This window comes from Diceros bicornis, unplaced genomic scaffold, assembly GCF_020826845.1.
Source record: "Diceros bicornis minor isolate mBicDic1 unplaced genomic scaffold, mDicBic1.mat.cur scaffold_100_ctg1, whole genome shotgun sequence".
NCBI classification, from domain to species: Eukaryota; Metazoa; Chordata; class Mammalia; order Perissodactyla; family Rhinocerotidae; genus Diceros; species Diceros bicornis.
In genome coordinates, this window is record NW_026690940.1 from 876,350 (window position 1) to 898,160 (window position 21,811).

The window sequence follows — 21,811 nt, forward strand, 5'->3', positions numbered from 1 at the left end:
CACTCAGGTGGCTCCCCCATCCTTCTCAGGCCTGGGGAGAGAGGTACGTGGGGACTCTAGAGAGAGGTCCTGAAACCTCTGGAGTGGGGGCCAGAACAGGAAGGAGGAAATGGGAGGACAGTGGGGAGACTGAGAGAGGGGTGGTCACAAAAGTGGTCATTAGGGGCAAATGCTCAGGGGAGGGTCTTACCTGAGGGAGACCGGTCTGAAACGTGTAGAAGGGGCCCCGGCTGCTCTCCTTGAACAAGGATCCAGCTGGGGAGGAAGGAGGAGGAGGAGGAGCAGGAGGGACAGGGAGTGGGGGAGGGGCTGGGTGGGATTTAACCCACCAGGAGCTGCTGGGACCAGGGTCTCCCCAGGCTCTGCAGGACCCTCTCAGTGGAGTGGAACGTGGCTGAGCCATTGCTCCTGTCTGATGAATACTGGAGGGTGGAGATGGGGAAGGTGACTGTGAGGGTCTTCAGGTTGTGCCCCAAAGCTGCAAGACGAGAGGGAGAGCGATGGCCATCACTGAGAGCTGGCCTGAGACCACACCAGAGTCCTGCACTTATTATCATCTGGCGTCTTCTCTCCCAGGGGCACCACCACCCACCCGTGTGGTCACCCAAGTCAGAACCAGCATATCTGCTCAGCTCCTCCTCCCTCCCAGTAACACCCATTCACCTTGAACACTGGTCCTCACATACACTCCCTCTCCATCCCTGTCCCAGCTCAGGGGACTTAACTTCCTTCACCCGGACCAACACCCCAGCAGGCTCACTGGATGCTCTGTCTAAAGGATGTTCTACATGCACCACTAGAAGAATCTTTCTGAAATTAATACCTCACTAGGGCCACCACTGCTCCAGTACCACCCATGGCTCCCTATGGCCTTCAGTGTTTAGTTCAACCTTCTTGACCTGGCACTCAAGGCTCTACTCAATCTGGCTCCTGCTGACCTTTCAGTCTCATTTTATCCATCTACTGCGGGTTAAACTTTATGCTTCACGCAACCCAAATTCGTTTCAATTCTCCGCATAGGGCATGTTGTTTCTGGTGCAAGCCTTTGCTCATGGAATCCTCTCTGCCAGAAAAACTCTTCATCCTCTACCTGCCTGGGTCTCTCCTGCTCATTCTTAAAGACTCTGTTCAGGTGAAACTTTCTCTAGCAAGCTCTTCCTCTGCAAACTATGCCAGGTGCCTCTCCCCGAAACCTCCCACACAGTGTTATATTGGTGTGTTAATTTCACAAGGCTAGGGGCTCTCTGAGGGCTGGCCTCAGACTGAATCATTGGTATAATCTTTGTGATCAGCACCATTTCCTCAAAACCAGAATTTCACACCCTGGCTTCCCAGCTCCTGGATCACAACTGGCTGGTGGAGGAGTGGGGCCGGAGAGCTTCTCTTGGGAAGGAAAAGGGGCCCCCAGATACCTGTGGTGGCTTCTGGTGGCACAGGTGATGATGAAGTATGCAGGGACGTGGTGGCTGGCTCGGGAGCTGTGGCGAGGGCTGTCTCAGGGAGGGACAGAGTGGGAGGAGCCCCCAGGCTCACCCAGGCTCCAGCAGTGGCTGTCCCAGGACCACCATTCACAGGTGAAGCATACATGAGAGTGAGGGGAGGGGTGACTGTGTGAGTAGAGGGATGAGCAAGCCTGTGGATGAGAGGAGCCCAAGAGAGAGAGATAGGTGAACAAGAGAGACTGAACACAGAGGAGAGACACATGGACGGGCAGAACACTGGACAGACATACGGGATACCTGGAAAAGGAGGACCAAGCGCGAGGCTTTAGGAGAATTAAAGTGAAAACCACTTTAATTGGTTTAAATGTGGTGGAGAACACGTCTGTCACTAAGGTTTTCTCACCCTGGGCTGGAACTCTCCACCAGAACACGGGAGAGAGAGAAGGGATGAGTTAGGGCCCTTCCAGGTCCTTCTCTCACCAAGGACAGTGGGTGCAGGAGAACCACTGCTCCCCAACCCTAAATGGGGATGGAACCCAGGAGATGAGGGCCAGGAATACTCACTGGTAGTAGTCAGGGCCACAGCTCCATAGGTGTCAGCTGTGGAGAGAAGGTGAGAGGAGCTGAGCAAGAGCTTGGGTGAACATAAAGGATTAAGGGAGAGGGAGGATATAGGGAGCTTTGTGGGGAAGCAGAGGGAAAAGCAGAGGGGAAGAGGGGAGGGGTGTTCAGGGGGGATGAAACGAGATGGAAGGTGGCTGGCCCCAGTCATCACCCCAGAAGACTGCACCCCGACCAGAAGGAGACAGAGATGGATCACAGCTCACTTTAGAGCAATGGAGGCAACACAGAACTATGATAGGGACAGAAAGCACGGCTGTAGCCAAGCCCCTCAACACTGACGTAGAGGCTGTCCCCATCCAGGATGAAGGAGCCCAGGTGGGGGACGCCCTGGCTCTCATGGCTCAGCTCCCAGTAGAGTCGCTCTCTGTTCAGCCCGGGACCTGCGGGGGTCAGAGTGGAAGGTACAGACAATGTCCACCCCACTGGCTGCCCAACCTTCTCAAGCCTAAGGGAGGTAGAACATGGGGACGTGGAATATTGAGCAGGGGTCCTTCTGAGGGTGGAAAGCGAGAGAGTGGAGGGGGAGGAGCCTGAGCGAGAGGCTGAAGGGGCTGCCCTGATGCCTGGAGGGGCTCTCCTCGGTGTCTCCCGTCTGAGACAACCCCCTCACAAGTAAGGCCTGACTTCCTTTAAGATGTGGAGGGAGGCCTGTGAGTGGCTAAGTGGGGTGAACACACAGACCTGGGTGAGGGGGCGCCTGCAGGTCTGCACGGACAGCAGCGAGGAGCACAGTCAGTGCCCTGTGCCATCTGACACATCCAGGCAAGAAAGTACCGTTACCTTCTCGCAGTTCTACACTCCAAGGTCTTCTCTTTCTACTTCTTTCCTACTCCACAGCCATCACCCAGGCCTAGGGAACAATCACCTTATTCGTAACCTTCTTCCCAACACCTCCTATCTGCCTCTTAAGTCTTCATTCTTAAGTCTCAAGTCCATTTTAACCCACGTGCTTAGACCAAACGCCAATCACATCACCCATCTGCTCGCACCTCTCCAGTGTCTTCCCATTGGTCTTAGAACAGAGTCCAAAGTCACGCCTGACCTGGTCCAGCCTGTTCCCCTCGCTGGTCTGGCTCACACCCCTCCCCCTGTGTTGACTCGGCTCAGCCATCCCTCTTCTCAGTTCATGGACACACCAGGCTCTCTGCTTCAGGGGTGTCCTCATGCGGGTCCCTCTGTCTGAAACGCTCTCTTGAACACACTCCCACACCCTCACTCCAGTCTAACCCTCCAACCACCTAAATCCAGTCCCAACTCCAGCTCTCAAGCTAAATATCAGTCCTTCTCAAGAGCGCTTCCCTGTCCCCTCCGGTTTAGTCCCCTTGTGCCAAACTCCCAAATCACTCTCATCATTAACTGTCTACAATCCAAATTCCCTAACAGAATATAAATCCCATGGAGGTGGGACAAGGTCTGTTTGGTTCTCCAGGTCCCCACGCATCTCGCCCAGGGCCTGGCTCATCAGATGAGGAACCATCCTGGTCTGAACGCTAAATGTCCTGTGTCCTGGAAAACCCCTCTGTTCTGAATAAATGAGGATGGTGGGTCACCATAAATTGTGCACTCAAAGAATATCTACTGCATGACAAGCACACATTCCCTCAAGAACGTCCCAGGAATGCTAGAATGAAAAAGGCACACAGACATACACACACAATTAGGAGAGGCCAACAATTATATATAAAATTACTTAACAAGATTGTCTTCAACGTGAATCACCAGACTGTTATTTCAGAAAGGATTCAAGAAGCAAAGTTAATTCCCTTTAGAATGTGAGGTGGAGAGGACAATCTTTTTGGAGACTAGTGCCCTACCCTTCTATCTAAAAGGTGTTGCTTAATATTCCTCCAAATGATTTGAAATCTCATAAACAACAACAATATGCTGAAAATAAATCCGGCTGCTGGTCAATTTAACTTTACATTTCTGTTACTAACATAAAGAAGTTCAAATCATATTTTTCTCCAGGTGTCTGTAAGATTTTGAATCTTTGTGGAGCATTTACAGGTCTTTAGAAGTCAAATTGAATAGACCTGAGGAATGTTGCTGAGCATCCCTGCTAATATTTAATGAGATGTCTTGTAATACTACATATACACGTAAAACATTTATATATTTATATTTATATATGAAATCCTGACTTTTGAGAATTCGGAATGCAGGTAAGTCTATATTTCTTTACTGTTACACATATTTACACTTATTTACATATATTTGTTTAATGTGTTCTTCTTTGCAAATAACTGTATTTTCTGAATTATTTACACACACAGAGCCTCACAAACCTTACCATCTTTCCCTTGAATATAATCCATCAAACATAAATAATTTTCCTCATGATACCCTCACTCTCAGTGAGTCCTTGTGCTGACAACCTGAGCCCAGGAAAGCCCACTGGCAGGTCTTCTGCACAGCGGAGGCTGCTGGAACCTGTTGGTACCAGGTCCACAGGGTACTCACCTGGTCACACAGAAATCCACGGATCAGCGAGGACAGGTGGACCCTGAGCCTGGTTTCAACTCAAACTTGAGCCCCACAGACACTTTTCTTTTCTAACGGAAAAAAAAACAAAGACTGCTTTTGAGGCCTTTTACAGGGAGTAATACAGGTGATGGAAGGAAAGCCCAACCCACTTACTTTTCTTTTTCGTATTTACTGATTTAACTGTAACTGTTGGCTGAGACTGGATTTTCCCGATTCCTGTCCAGTCACCTGCTCCCCAAGATGGGAGAAGCAGCTCCGTGCTGTGTGCACTTGAGTCGCTCAACTCACTTGGCTGGACAGAGACTTTTTGGTGACTCCGGACCCTTTAAACAAGCTTGTCATTTATGGCCCCTGTAAGTGGCTCGCTGACTGGTAAACAATTCCCACACTTCATTCAGGGCTCAGGAGATTTTCAGGCCCTGGAGCAGGTCTCCCAACCTCCGCACCATTGACATCTGGGGCCGGATGATTCTCTGTCGGGCTGTCCTGGGCCCTGGAGGACGCTGAGCAGCATCCCTGCCTCCCCCTCTAGATGCCAGGAGCGCCCCCATTAGTAACAACCCAAACACCGCCTCCAGACGCGGATAAGCCCCCTGGGGACAAAATCACACGGAGGACGGTGACGGGGACTCTGAGGAGGGGCCGGCGGCGCCCGGAGCCGGGAGGAACAGCAGCCTCGGGCGCCCTGAGCGAACAGCCCGGGGGAAACGAGGCTCCGGGGGGACGGAGGGACGCCGGGCCGGGACGGGGCTGCCCGCGGCCCAGGCCCCTCCCTGGACCGCGACCGGAGCCGGGACCGCCCGCCGCTTACCGCGCGTCGCCCCTTTGGCCGAAGGTCCACGGGAATGCCGTCCGCGCCGAGAAGACTGGACACACCGCGCAGACCTCCCGCTCCATCCACGGCGCCGCCCGCGCTTCCGCTTCCGGTCTCGGGCGGGCGTTCAGGGAGGACGGACGTTTGGGGGCTCCGGGTTGAGGCGGCGGGCGGGGCGGGGCCGCGCACCCCAGCCTCGGGGGAGGTCTCCAGTGTCTAGAGTGAGTGCGAAGCTGGGACGCGGGCTGGGTCAGCACCAAGGACAGGGACGAAATCTAGGGGCGGGAACCAGTTCTAGGGGCGGGCTGTGGGCGGGCACAAGGGTGTGAGTGACACCAGGCCCGGGGGTGGGGGGGGACAAGGGTGCGGGCGGGGCAATGAGCCGGGACCAGGCTGCGGGCGGAACCAGGCCAGGAGGTTGTCCGCGGAGACCAGTTCCAGGGGCGGGAAGAGGCGGGGGTGGGGCTGGAATAAGTCTGGCCGACTTCACAGTGGGAGGAAGTCAGCTCCAGGGGCGGGGCTGGAGGCGATGCTTTCCGTGCACCCCTAGACTGTACAGGTAGCTGGATGTTGAATAGCTTTTCTTCATTCCTTTCCCTAAACCTGGAGTCATTCTATCATGGCCTTTTTTTTAATTCTTTCACTATTTTTTTGTAAAAAGTGATATCTATGACATCATTCATCAAGTAAATAACAAATGGAATGAAACCTATTTCCTTCTCCATCTTTATAATGCAACAATTGTGCTTTTATTTTTTCTGGCACAAAGAATCATCGTAGTAAATTACTCTGGTCTTTTTTATGGGATATAATAAATATTTTTTAAAAGACACTTTTAGATTTTTTTCTTTTTAATTTATAGCCAGATGCATTCTAACAACAAACATAACTTGTAAACATGCTCTCTCCTCCAGCCCATTATTATTTCTGTAATATGTTATTTCATGAATTATCTTACTGGACAGAACATTTAGCAATGTAGAGACAACTTTGGTAATAAGTATATATGAATTGTTTGCTGTTTTGTTTGGTAAGACTGGAATATTGTACTTTAAATATGATGGGATTTTTTTTCATTATTTACCTATTCCATCATCATCCATGATCAGTCTTTTATCATCTCATTCCAGTCATATTAGTCATATTCTGAATGTCTGAATATGCCACATGAAAACATTTAAAAAAAACTTTATTGAGGTATGACTGACATACAAAAAGCTGTACATATTTAATGTATACAACTTAATGTGTTCGGAGATAATATACACCCGTGAAACCATCACTACTCAAGTCCTTAACCTATTCATCACCCCCAAATGTTTCCTCCTGTCCTCTTTAATTTTTTTATTTAACTTCCTTTTTTAAAATACTTTTTTTCTTTTGAGGTAGGAATACTTAACATAAATCTACCCTCCTAGTAAATTTTTAAGTCTACAGTACAGTATTGTGAACTATCGGCCCATGTTGGATGGTAGGTCTCCAGAACTTATTAATCTTGCATAACTTTTGTTGCTCAAACATCTATTGCCAAGAGGCCCTCTTCATCTTTAACTGAAAAATCCCCCCATATTTTTAAAAGCTCAACTCAAACATAAGCTTTCCATGAAGAATTATCTGATTTATCCAAGTAACACTATCTACTCTTGTTGACTCTGCTAACCTCTAACTACCTTTATTTTGGCACTTTTCAAATTGCCCTGCTATTCTTTTTCACATGTACCTCACTATGATTTCTTGGAAAGCAGAGCCTTTATCTTATCAAGTTTGCATGCTCAGTTCATTGTTTATGTCTTCTACTAGAGTAATAATAATATAATATGTCCATTCATTTATTGAATCTTTAGTTCTGGTTTTTGCACACCTACTATGTGTAAGGCATAGTGCTCGCCACCTTGGGTGTAAAGATATGAATAGGAGGCATGTGCTAAAGACACCCACACTTACTTCCATCATAATTCCATGTGTGTTATTCTGTGATCAAGATGAGTATACGGTGCTACGGAATCTCTAAGTGTTTGCCTAACACATCATGTGGTTTAAGGGTTGTATTCCCTTGAGAAGAGCTGCTTCAGCAGAACCTAACAATGTGAGTATAAGGAAGCCAGATCAAGGTAACTCCCAACATGGAAACGATGTATTGATTTCCTAAATGAATGTATTGAATGAGTGAATGAAATAATAGAAAATAATGAAGAAATGTGATGCTATTGGTTACTCTCAGATCCTTTACATTTTATTTGGAGACAAAGAAGAGGTGAGAGAAAGTGATTGTGTAATTTTGCCAGTTCATACCTGTCTGATTACATATTTCTCTCTCTGGGCACAATACACAGACAAAGCAGCAGGTAGCTCTCTCTTCCTGAGGGATGTTCCTGAATCCTGGCTGACAGAACGTCCTACACCCAGAGTGGGGAGTTTGAAAGAAGAGAATTATTGATGATACTGAACAATACTATATAATTGGATAATATTTTTTTATTTAATAATATTGAATAATTGATAATATTGTTTAAATTATCTCAAAACTTATCTTAGAGATCACCTATAAGATTTGACATGATTGATGCACCCAGGGAAAGCAAAATAAAATCAAGGTCAATCTGCAGAAAAGAGTTCCCAACACGAAAATACGTACTGATTTAAAAAATTTTCCATCTCAATGACTAGGACACTTGTTTGTTTTATGGAATGGGGCATCTGGCAATAACAAATGTGATTCTGAATATGGTATTCCAGGATTACTTTTTTGAACTATAAGCAGATTTTACCTTAATAAAAAATAATATTTTAATTCATACAATGCATTTATATGAGAATTGTTTGATTAGTACAAATTGTAATTATTGAATTTATTTAGTAATGTATTTAATGTCAGGTAGATTATACACCAAAGACACAGGGACAGGCTTGAATGATATAATATAGCATCTTGAGGGATGGCTTACAAGACTGAGTTCTAAAGGGAAATCTGAAGAAGAGGAAGAAGGCAGTTCCTTGGGAGCCAAAAGAATCTTTTTTTCTGATGGTGAATTTTTCTACAAGAATGTATAAAGTTGGGATGAAGAGATGGAAATATAAGGAAAATTAATAAAATATTGAAATATTAAAAAAAACCCTCAATGTCAATTCTTTTGATTTTCGTTAAAGAGAATAAAATTTGTTTTCTGGAAGAAAAGCGTATGGCAAAAGACAATTTGAATCATATCTTTAAATCATAAAAAGTCTAGGTCGTCAGCATCTGTTATATCTTCAGGGCACAATGCATGCAGAGCAATAAATTTGCAAGCACGTGAGATTGACACTTTTTCAGCTTAAATGGGAATTCAATCAATTTTTTATCAGCTCATCCTATTAAATTGGTAGCCTCACTGTCCTGCTGTAATGTATAAAGCATTTCAAAATTCCGGAATATCTCTTTAATTACAAGTGTCCTTTCAATATCTCTTGGACAGTAAGAAAAATTATATCAACAAATGAGAATTTTGTTATGAGTTAAATGATTTCACCATTATTTTCATATATGCTCTCTATCTTGTGATGTAGATGATTAATCCAAGATTGACTTGTCTGCAACCTTTTTGAATCGCATGGCCCAGTCTATCAGCTCCTCATGTATGATGAAACCTTGACCACGTGGTTCCTGGGGAACAAACTCCCTTACTTTCACCTGAAGTCCAAGACCTTTAGGAAAATCATATAGTTCAGAATTACATGCTGTGACACAGAGTTTCTTTTCTCATCCAGTGACACGTGAGCTCCAGTGCTTTTTTAAAATTGGGTGTTTCTTAGGAATGGGTGGAGCTAAAAGGGAGACATAATTGGGAAATGAAATGAGCATGGAAATTGAAGGCAGAAAACCCAGATTCGAACTGGTGGGGATACTGAGTTGCCCAGCAATTAGATTTTTTTCCCTCTATATTAGTCATCCTCTGAATAAGTTCAATTTGGGGAGTGTTTACTATTCTGCACGCTTAAGGAAGCAGGCATTCTTGTCTGCCCTCAGAGAGCACATGGTGAGGTTTAAACCATTCCTGAAGATTCCACGTCCAGGGAGTGCTGTGGGGCTAAACCTGAGCTGCACCTTGAGCAATGAGGTTTGCTTTAGGGGTGCTAGGGAGTTTCCTCGAGCTCAAGAAGAGACAAAGAAAGACAGCCTGCTTCTTCCTACCTTTGAACAAAATATTTTATTAAATGAGAGAGAAGAGATGAAAGCTCCTAGTACAGAATCTTCACGCATTAATTGATATAATTTCTATATAAATGGACAACTGATATTTGTATAATACATAACTATATATATGGTTGTATATATACATGAACAAATATATATTCACAACAAATGTGTGTATTTAGATCTGACATGACATTCACTTCCTCATACCTGAAAGCAAGAGTTTCATGACACATTATTCATAGGTTTTGGATTTATATAAGTCTAGGTTCATGTACAAATTCATCTAAGTAGAATTGATAAGGACTTGGGGAATTAAAATATATTTCATAGTATTGGGGTTCTGATCTGTAAAAAGGGGATCAAACTCCTTGCTTCCAAAAGTCATTTTAAATTTCAATGGGGAAATATTTATTTAGCTATCAGTAGCCTTTCTAGAAAAATGCAGGAAGTTCAAATAAATTGTCCTTTCCCCAGAAGCATTTAAGATATCAAGGGATAGGGCCAGAACTAGATTTTGGAAATCCCTGAATTTTTTAATTCCCTGGGATGAATTGTCATTGTTTTCTCTTGAACACTTACCTCTCACAGTGAAAGTTTTTAATCAATTATTTCTAGTTAAAAGAGTTGACACTGTTGCTAATTAGACCCTACAATCATTAGAGGTTTACTTGCAACCTGTAAGAAAGAACAGTAATTCATTATGCACAAGTCACTGCTGATCTGTGACAATGTGACAATCACAATTCGATACCCAAATAAAATAACTCTCGGATCCTAAAAGAACAATAATGAGAATCCTATTTAAGGGAGAATTTTACCTGCTAAGGGAGAAACATGAGCTGGCCTGCATCCATTATGGACCCCTGTTCTGCTTTTATAAAAAGTATTTCATGGAGGGCTCAGGCCACCACATCCACAGCATCATAGATGTAGTAGCTGGATCCAGACAGAGTCGTGTCTAATGTTTCCTTTGGCAGAGACTCCAGGGAGGCATTGAATGGACACTCCAAAAATTTCCACATTCAGTTCCTGCAAATGAGCAGTTGAAATGTTCAAGGCATCATTTGGTAAAGAAAAAGTCTTCTTGGTATTTAGAGGGGCTAACTGTCCATAGAGAGTGTTTAAATCCAGATATGTCAAAGTTCTGGTGTGCAAAGGAAAGACTCCCATGGTAGGTATCGAAAAAGTGGTGACATGGAATAAAAGAAGCATCCCACAGTGGTGTAGTGATCCACACCTTCTGAGTGGTTAAATAATGGTTTCCTGCAATGCTCACATTTATTAATCTACTTGTGTCACCATAAATGATAAACACGTTGGCTGATGAGTCTGTGCTTCTGGCTATGCATGTCCAATCTTTTGAAGTGTACGTCCTCTTGCTCACAGGTATCTTAGTCACAGGCAGGCACCATTCATAGTCATCTCTCTTCTAAGTTCCCAGAGGAACTGCTCACCTTTTTTATCAACTGATACTAAGATTCCTACCCAGGTCCAGCCAAAATGTGTCAACAATGAGACCATTCTGAAGACTAGAGATGTGTCCTTGTGAGCTATCTGATAGAGAGAGGAAAACTAGTCCTTACCTTTCAGTACAGGATCAAAATCTCCATAGGTTGTCTGAATCAAAAGAGAAAAAGTGTTCCATATTGAGTTCTCTGGAAGAAAAATAAACAGAATTTCAACAAAATTCATATGATCAGTTAGCTAAACTTACATTCTTGGTGCTAACACTGTGAGTATGAAGCAATATTATCTGATGGTAGAAGTGATTGAGGGGAAGCTTGGCGTTGAAGCCAGACTGCCTGGGTTCAAATCCTGACTCTAATGTGACTAGCTTAACGCACTTGAGAAGGTTAAATAACCTCTATCCATCTTAGTTTCTATATCTCTAAAAAGTCCCATAATAACGTTACCTATTCATTGTCTTATATTAGGATTAAATTTGTGACTATTTGTAAAGCATTTGAAGAGTGTAAAGTGGTTTTAAGTACATGTTTACATATAAAATTTTATTAACTATTTGATAAATAACTAGGGTATGATTATTTCAGAATATCTAGCTTCCACTCCTTTGAGAGAATTTGGGCAACCACACTTCCAGAAGCTCCTGTGGTCTGCTTTAGACAGTGATGCTAGCCTCAGGCTACTTCATCCCTCTCTCAGATTCACACACCAAAATAATGAATCCACCATTTCAAGAACTATCTGTGGTAGGTTTTTTCCTTAGGGAGACATGCAAAACCACTTTCTTCTTTTCCACATGAGTGGCCACAGAATTTCACCAAGGAGGAAAACTTCAGTCCCTCCAGATCCATCCCTCCACCACGCTCATATCTGTGGTATTTTGTAGAGCTCCAACAGTGTCCCAATGTGGGCAGAGAATGCTGGTGTGGTTCCTGCAGTGACAGCCACATTCTTGTTCTGTGCCTGGCAGGTGTAATTAGGGATCATCTGACCCCATCCCGATAACCACCTCAGGGTGCTCACCAAGGTGCTGACATCACTGTGGAAGGAATTGTAGACATGGAAACCCAGCGACAGGGTGGGGAGCAGCTGGGGGCTCCTGTTGATCTCCTCGATGGCAAAAACAAAGACCAGGACATAATGATAGTTTTTGAAGTTCAACCTGTACCAAGCCATAGTATTAAAAATAAAGATCAAGTCATGCACTTCAGGCATAACTCATGTGGGGAAAAAAAAGAGTAAAGGGTGGCATTTTGACTTAAGCAACTTGTTCATTCCAGAGCAATGGCTGTCTCTTCATGACTTTGGAACCTGGAGCACACGCACAAGATGTTCCCAAAGCCTTGGAAGATCAAGCCCTACAACTCTGGACTCAAAAGAGATAGGTCAATATCCTAAAATGAATTAGTGGAAAGAAGAGGCGCAAAGGATGCTTAAGGGGAAAGAACCCATTTGCATATTTGTTTACAAGTCAAACACTATTTCATACAGTGGCACCAACATGAGGTTGGTCATGGGCATGTGCAGGTATAGTGAGATGAAGCAAAAGTTTATAATCCATTAAAGAAACTAGGTAGGACAGGGAAGTGCATAAGAAAAACTTGAAGGAAGGGCAAGTCGAGTACAGAATGGTATCATCAAAACTTCTGCAATATACCTTTCTAAAACTGCCTGCCTCACAGACTTAGGAAACACATACTACCAGAAGCAGGGAAATTGTACCATAATAAATAAGGAGATAGTCTTAGGGAGAAAATAAAGAGGAAGAAGCAATTTATGACTTTATGTTTTTCTAAAAGAGTAAAAACAATTCAGAGTCCGAGGAGCAGTGTAAACTTGCAGCTTTTCATCTATTTCTTTACAGATTAGAAAACCATCATAAGCAGTGGGCTTTACAGCTTATCTTTGGGTTGATTCCTCTCTTACACATCTAAGTTCAGTCTAACGTTAATTTTCAAACAATTTAATTGACAAGGTACAACATGCAATTCCAGAAGATTGCACAGCAGAACATAGGCTTTTGGTGCTCTAACATTAAAATATTATTTTCATTGGTGAATACAGCTTTAAAAACCAAAATGTTGGGATGCTGTAATTCTGAGTCACACAGAAACACTCAGATTGGATTACAAATAAGACTTGTATTCATTTCCTATTGCTACTCTGAGAAACTACCACAGATTTAGAGGTCTAAAATAACACAAAATTTATTATCTTATACTTTGGGAGGAGAGAAATCTAAAATGAGTCTCACTGGCTAAAATACAGGTGTCAGCAGGAATGCATTCCTTCTGGAGGCTCTAGAGAAGAGTCCATTTCCTTGCATTTTCTAGCTTCTAGAGGCTGCTCACATTCCTAGGTAACAGCCTCATATCACTTCAATCTCTGTTTCCATTGTCATAACTCCTTCTCTGACTCTGACTCTTGACTTATTCTTTCACTTGTAAGGACCCTTGTGATTATATTGGACACATCCAGATAATTCAGGATTATCTCCTCATCTCAAGATCCTTGACTTCTTCACACTTGCAAAGTCTCCTTTCTATGTGAGGTAACATATTCACAGATTCGAAGGATTAGGAATTGGTCACCTTTGGGGGCACATTCCACCTACCACAGGACCCAACTACATGCTTTCCAATACTTGAAGCAAAACACAGAAGAGGTTAAAATAGGTAGAAATGATATTCGATTTAAATATGAACCAAAAGAAAGCATGGGTATCCTTGTTAATATCTGATAAAATCCGAGTTGAAAGCAAAAATCATGTGAAATATCAAAGGTGGTGACCATATGTCATATGTGACATATGTGGTGACCATATGTGGTGAAAGGAAGAGAAGATTGAGTACTAACAGTCATTATATATATCCCCCCAAAGTGAAAAAAAGCTATTATTTATAGACCCATGTGCATAAGTACATATATGAACAACCAGATTTGGAGATTTAACATATCCTCTTAGAAATGGTCAAATTAAAGACAAAAAAAATATGCAAAGTTATGGAAGACTTAAGCTTAACAGATATTTACATATAAATGTAAATAAGGCTGGTATATTATGAACCCCAAAGAATATACATACATTTGACCAGACACTGGGCCATCAAGTAAGCCTTTGAACATTGAAATTATACACAATGCATTCTCTGACCACAGTATCATTAGGCTAGCAATTAATAAAAAGATCTAGAAAATTCCATTTTATACATATATATGTATATATATGTTAAACACTTGATCTTTGATCCAGTACTAGGGATCAAATGTACAACACGACTATAGTTAACACCGCTGTATGATACATATGAATGTTAAGATACTAAATCCTGAGTTCTCATCAAGAGGAAAAAAATATTCTTTTCTTTTTTCGCTTTTTCTGTTTTATTATATTTATATGAGATGATAGATGCTAACTAAATTTATTGTGGTAATCATTTTACCAAATATATAAGTCAAACCATTATGCAGTACACCTTAAATTTATACAGTGATGAGCATCAATAATATCTCAATAAAACTGGAAAAAAAAACACATCTTTTTCAGAGAATACACCAAATTATTTTAGACCATAAAGGATACTGAGTAAATGCATTTTGAAGAAAAATAAATATCATTTCAATAAGTAGTTCGTTTTTGAATAATCTATACATTATGATGAGACTTTCTCTTAGTACTAACTTCTAGCCAAGGTATGGTTTGCCCAAAGATTCCCTCCCCTCCCACAATATGGGTCAGGAGCAGGGTGGCTTGTGGATCACTGCAGTAGGATCTTGGTGTTTTTTCCCTACAATTTGCATCCTTTATGCTTTCAGAAAATAATCACTAATGGAGATTATTCCAAGGCAGGGGAAAATAAAAGATGCTTATTTCTGTCTTCTGTTTGGAAGGAAAATATTCCAGAAGGGAAAAAGAAAGGAAGCCACAAATAATTATTGAAGGAAAAGAAAGGAGCTGATGATTCATAGTTTACGGGAGAATCTCAACACAGCTTTTATATTCAACTTTCATAACTGTCAGAGGGATTCACACACACACAGGAACTTACACGCAAAATGTGACATCTTTGCTTGGACAAGTCACAAAGAAATTTCCATTGCATTTCTGAATCCTGGGTCAATGTATAGAAGGGGGAAAACCCACTGACCACCAAGTTCCCTTCCTTGTAGACACTGGGCCTTATGTAATCAAAGCCGCTCGAATAACTCATCAGGCACATGGAATGTGGAAATTTCCCAAAGAGGGGCAGAAGAAGCAGAAAGAACATCTCAGCTGACTTAACAGTTTGAGGCAAGGCCTCTAGTCAGTGGTGACTGAGGGAGCAGAGATGGAAACAGACCTGCAGTGTAGCCTTCTGCAGGGAAATTTTACTCCTGTGCATGGTACACGTGTCTAAAAGTGCTCTGCCATTCAAGACCATGGAAAGAAGATTTGTTATTAATCAGAACTAGGGCATTTTCAAGAGCAATATATACTGGCTCAGATCTTCCCTCAATGTCACTGTGGGTCAGAGTTGCTTCCGGTGTCCTCTTTCTGTCACTCCCCCAGTCCAGGCCTAACTGCTCACTGCTCTCAGTAAGGAGCTCTGGGGTCCTCCCTGCCCTGGGGCTCTGCACCTGGCACGCTGTGCCCTGGTAAAGACAAAGGTGAAAAATACGTTTGGGCAACATCTTCCACTGAAGGTGCCAGAGATTTCATCAGGGATGGGGGTCAGCAAGGCTCTGGGAACTACCCCATTCTGAGATTGGATTTTTTCTTTCCCAGGCAAACATTCTGTTTCTTGCAATTGACTGAGTGGTGTTGCAACCATCAAAACACAACATCAGAAAGGGCTGGTATTGCAATCGGCAAAAATAGCCCAGCATGATTCCTGTGATACCCAAGGATGAGGTCATTGACCATGCCTTGGGTAAGCCTCAATGGTACTTTACAGCCTATATCACCAACCTCACCCTTAGGTCTATCTGACCAATGTCTGAAGAACTGGTCTCATGCACAGTTCAGGAAATGGATATCCATTATCCAGTTCATATCAGTTTCCCATGAAATGAAGTCTAAATTCACATATATTTACACCTAACCTCTTCCTTAGACCTATGTCCTGTGCTGGGACTCCAGTACTTAGTTACTACATGTTCCAGTACATTCCATTTAAAGTCTGTCTCTCCTAAACCCAAAGTCTCTCTCAACAACTCTTTTGCCATTTCTCTGCTAATCTTCAAGGCAAACATTTGCAAGTGTTGTTAGTATTCAAATATTCCTCTTCCTCAATTCCCATTCTTTTCAACCCACTTCAATCAGGTCTGTCCACGTATGTCACTCAATCTGTTCTCGTCAAGAACATCAGCAGCTTCTACGAGGCCCAATCCAGTGGTCATTCTTTACTCTTTTTTTTACTTCAGCACGCAGCATCATTTGACCCGGCTGACTGCTCTATCCTTAGGACACTACTTTCTCATAAACTCAAGCTAATTTTGTTTTTGAATATAGTATTACATTCAGATTATTTTCTCAAACTTATCTAGTGATAGAGGTGTACTGAAGTCTTCTACTACGGTTATAGAGAAACAGATTCTTATTTGTTATTCTGTCATTTTTTCGTTATATATTTGGGTGTAATGTAAATAAGTACATACAGGATTAGGTCTTTTCTTGTGAATTGTTCCTTTTCATGAAGGGGTCTTATTTTTTCATAGCGAAGTATTTCACTACATTAATAAATGATCAAACATTTTTTCTGATAGACCACTCTTCTAAATGCCTTATGAATATTAACTTACAGAGTACTAAATATAAACTTAAGAAGTGTCCAGTACTATCATTCCCACTTCAGATGTGAGAAAACTGGCATGTTACTTGCCTGAGCTCTTTGGCTAGAAAATGGTACAGCCTGAATTTGAGCCCAGACAGTAGACACTCTTAACCACCAGCATATTCCTTGAGTACATTCTATATGTCTAGCACTTTTGGAGACACTGGTGTCTGTAGCAATGAATGAAATTCCACTTTTGCTATTGGAGCGCCTAGGTTCTAATTGGGGAAAGACAGACTATAGAGAAATCAAGAAAACATGTTATTATAAGTGTCATGTAGAAAATGTAGAAAGCATTTTAAGATAGTTAAGAGGGATTGAGATCTTGCTTATTTGCATAGAATAGGAAGGGATAAACTCTTAGTTAAGGAGCACTTGAACAGATAGCATAACAAGTTGGGACAGTGAGTCATACGAATTTGTGTGACTAAAGCAATATATTCATGCAAAGGTCTGGAAGACAGAGGCCAGTGTGACTGGAGTAGATCAAGTTGGGGACAGTGAGGGAGTGGTAGAAGGTGATGTGGTCAGAGACTTGGTCGGTCCTGATGTTGTTGGGTTTTATGGTTCACTATTAGGTCTTTTCCTTCTGCTATCAATGAGTTGACATATCAGTTGGAATCTCAGCAGGAAACAAAGGACACACTGAGACTAGGATGATTCAAGTAGAGTTTTCATAAAGGGGCTTCTCGGAGTTGCAGACAGGATGTAAGAAGACCACAAAAGGTGGTTGGTACCCAGTGAGATGGTAAGTGTAGGGCTCTACTAACACCCCTAAGCCTGAAGGCGTAAGGATAGTGAAAAATTATCAATTCTAGAAACAAGAGATGAGGTAATGCATTCCAGAAGCTGAAAGGAGGTCAGGGGTAGCATCCAGCCCCAGGTTCTCCTGCAAGAAATAGCCAGGAACAGATGTCACTCTCTTTCATCCTTCTGATTTCATATCTAGGCTCCCCATTGACCAAACCCAGCCAAAAGCCATAAAGCAAGAAAGCCCGCTGACGTAGTTCATCTTCACTAACCTTCCTGGGTACAGCAAGATAGAGAAGGTGGATCTACTGGGGCAAATGGAAGATATTCTGAACTGTGCAGCCCTTTTTTGCCTGAGAATGTACTCTTGTCAATCACCTGGGTGGGAAGTTCATACCCCTGCCCAGGAATCCCATCAGCTACTGTCCTGTCCTAGGTGCAATCCAAGCATTGAGATTCCCATGTGTAGTCTAAAATAGTTGCCATTGCAGGTGTTCTTCATGTAAGATGGGTTATGAGGTTCTTGGGAAGAATTGCAAACCATAATTAACCAACAGGTCCTGGTTCCCAGAGGTGGACACTTCTACCAGGAGACAAAGTCAGAGTCCCATTGAACTTTACTACTGCTTATGACGCCAACAGAATGAAAGAAGTCACTATGGCCTCTGGCACAAGTAATTCATCCAGAGGACAAGGGGCTTCTGTTATACAGTGAGGGCAAAGAAGACATTTGGCCTTCAAGTAATCCATTGGGATGTCTTTTGATATTCTTTCCCCAATAATTAAGTGTAGGAGCTCTATCCTGTGAAGGATGTGGTTATCAGGTGTTCAGATGACTCAGGGATGAGGATCTGGATCCTCTCTCCAGGTAAGCCACCCAGACCACCAGAGGTGCATGTCAAGGGTGAGGGGAATCTAAATGGGACAGTAGGAGAAGTGGGATTGTAAGTATCAATTGTAGCATGAATAAAAGGTGCAGTCAAGAGCTGTCTGTAATTTGTCCCACTGATCTTCCTGTTCTAAGTTTCCCCAGTCAAGAAGACCAACCAGAATCCTAGTGCACTGACTGTAAGAAGCAAGTGCATCTGAGTGGCATAAGTGGTGGACCATAATGGAGACAGTGGTATATGTTCTAGATTCTTATTTCAGGACTAAGTCACTCGCTCTTGTAGCTGCAGAAATTATTCTAAGGGCTCATACTGCCAACCTCTCTGGGAATTTCCTTGGGCCAAAGGAAAGTGCCACACCTAAGATTGTGACCACTCCGAATAGCAGCCCGCTTCCAATCACTGGTTCATGGGGGGAGAGGGGTGGATACAAAGGCCTAATTCCTTGGCCTCAATTTGAGAGACTCCAGAAGGGCCACCTCAGCTCCAGTGCTCCCATTGGGATCAACTGTGGTCTCCATTTTTAACTTATCACAGTTCAATTTCTTCTGCCTAATCTCAGTTCTCTTCTTTAGAGATGGTTACCTCAAGCAAGTAACAAACTTTTTATGCCAAAGTTTCTTCATCTGTATAATGAGAACAATGAGATTGACTACTTCACAGACTTGTATTAAGGATTCAATCAGCTAATATATGTAAAACATTTATGAGACTCCCAGTATATAGGAAACATTATATATTTCATCTTTTATTGTGAATTAATTAAAATCCATTGCAGGATTATACTGAGCAAAATGAGCCACACACAAAAAAGAGTAAATATTGTATGATTCTATTTGTATGAATTCCAAGAACAGTCAAAAAATAATCTGTGGTAGGAAAAATAATCAGAACAGTGGTTGCATCTAACCTCCGATTGTGGAGAAGGGGTGAGGCAGGAGCAAGGATTGACTGAGAAAGGACATGGAGGAACTTTATGGGTTGAGGAGAATGTTCTATATCTTGAAAGGAGTATAGGTTATATAGGTGTATGCATTTGTCAAAATGCATTCAGTTCTACACCTAAGATCTATGCTTTGTGCTATGTGTAACATATGCCTCCATTAAAATCAGATTCATTTTCCTAAGTGAAAGAAGCCAGAGATGAAAAGCCATTTATTGTAAATTCCATTGTACGCCATTTGGGGAAAAGCAAAACTGTAGGGAAGGACAAGAAATCAATGGTTTGTGGGGCAAAGAGTAAGAGAGGGGGATGACTACAAAGGGACAGCACAAAGGAATTTGGGAGTGATGGAACTGTCCTATCAAGACTGTTCATGTGTGTATCATGTTAGATCATGACTGTGTTGACAGATACACAACTCTATGCATTTGCCAAGACCCATAGAACAGTACATCCCAGAGTGGATATTACTGTAGGTTAAAAAAATTAATGCACCAGCTAGTGAAGGGAACATAAAATGGAAAACAAGCTATAACAAATGAATCTAAATGTATTGCAAATGAATAACATAGCCACAATGAAGGCTATGAAAAGGAAACCAAAATTACTTTGGAAACTTATGTTTTACCAGATGCTGTAAGCCTGGATCAAAAGAACTGACCAGAAATCCTGCAGTCTAGTTCATAAAAAATGTTTCTCAGAAGGATATCAGTTAGCAATTCTGAAACTAATTTATGCATACACTAGACATGAACAACTAAGTAAATATATTGTAGATGATGAGAGCCAGTGTATCACAGTCAAAGAAAGATGTTATAAACAAGGAAAGAGAGAAGGCTGGCTCTTATTCCAATCCAACTGAGGTGTTGGATTGGAATAAGAGCTACCATTATCAGTTCATGCTTTTCACGGATGGATGGGTAGATAGATAGATAGATAGATACATAGATAGATAATAGATAGATACATAGATACATAGATAGATAGAGAGATAGATAGTTAATGTGTGTATGTAGAGGACAGTATAGATTCATATTTTTCCAAGGCCTGACAGCTCAGAAGGCCTAGAAGAACGATACACCAGTAATAATGAGAATACCTATAAACCACCCAGAAACTGGTTACTAAGATACTATTCTAAAGAAAAAGGAAGGAACCAGGGCTCTCTTGAGGAACACTGGATTCCAGGGCTATAGTAGAGGAAACACAACCTGACCCTGAAATATCTCTGAAGGATATTCTAGTGTAAAATAAAGATTCACAAAAGGAAACCCCCAAAATCTGACTAAAAATCCCCCTTCAGGTCCTTGAATAACACCTAACTTGCGCACGTGCAGGGAACGAATCTAGGAGACTTAGAAGAGAAAAGCCACTGAAAACGGAATATTGTGCAGAAATTTCAGAGATCACACATGTCAGGAGTGGGAGGTTGGCTTTTGGATTCATCTGGAGTGGAACGACCTTGATAAAAGAAAAAAAAGCCCTAGCTTTCAATTATGACCCTAGAAATGTCACAGCCTGAGAGTCAGTGCCACACACTAAGAGTAAGGACTACATCTTGGGAGTCAGTGCAAAACTGAAATATATATGTCCTTTTAGGGTCTAAAACCTAGGCTTCAGAGGCTCAGGGTGATCCATTCGTACTAGAAACCTAATCATTAGAGGAAGGCAACATGATTAAGACCTTCTACGAGGTATTGTTCACAAGATCCAGCACACAATAAAAGCTTAACAGACATGCAGAGCAGCAGGAAAATGCTCTCAATTATGAATATATAAATCAGTAGAAGCAGACGCAGAGACAATCCAGATACCTGAGTTAGCAGACAAGGACTTCAAAATAACTATGAATAAAAGGAAAGAAACATGAACAATTGTAGAAAATGAAAGACAAACTAGAAATCTTTACAGCAACCAAAGAAAAAGGACATGTTTCTTTCAAAAGAGCAATAGTAAGTCTGGAAACTTTTCAAAAGAAACTTTGGAAGCAGAAGACATGAATGACATCTGACAGCTAAAGGGTTGAATGGGAGGGGGGAAAAAGCTGCCAATTTAAAATTCTCTGACTTAAGTAAAATATTCTTCAAAAATGCAGACAAATTAAAGATATTTTTCAAATGGGGTTTAAAAAAAACAAGCTAGAACAATTAAACAGCAGCAGAACTGAAATTCAAGAAACTCTAAAGAGAATTTTTAGGCTGAAGGAAAAGAATTCCACACAAAGACACATAATGTTAGGAATGATCATCAGCAGGAAGGAAATGTATGTAAATATAATGAATATTGACTGAATAAAATAACCCTGTATACTTTTACAACTTTTATGTAAGTTTAAACATTTTCAAAATATAATGCTTTTAAAAACATGTTGAACTGATACCCAAAAAATAGCGATGATGGAAGCACCTCCAAGAAA

General features: G+C 42.1%; 1 long non-coding RNA gene across 8 annotated transcripts; it reads right to left on the reverse strand.

Moving 5' to 3' along the window:
- Positions 1 to 9: 9 nt before the first annotated feature.
- LOC131402414 (uncharacterized) lies at positions 10 to 11,647 on the reverse strand. 8 transcript variants are annotated; one of them, XR_009218647.1, is made up of 9 exons: positions 11,122 to 11,647; positions 10,357 to 10,567; positions 10,118 to 10,213; positions 9,026 to 9,532; positions 7,657 to 7,760; positions 4,527 to 4,618; positions 2,007 to 2,042; positions 330 to 478; positions 10 to 31 (listed from the first exon to the last, which is right to left on the reverse strand). It is a non-coding gene; the product is annotated as an uncharacterized LOC131402414 (long non-coding RNA). The 8 variants fall into 8 exon arrangements; XR_009218651.1 differs by lacking the exon at positions 10 to 31 and having other exon boundaries at positions 250 to 478; positions 9,026 to 9,165; XR_009218652.1 differs by lacking the exon at positions 10 to 31 and having other exon boundaries at positions 250 to 478; positions 9,032 to 9,532.
- Positions 11,648 to 21,811: the final 10,164 nt, after the last annotated feature.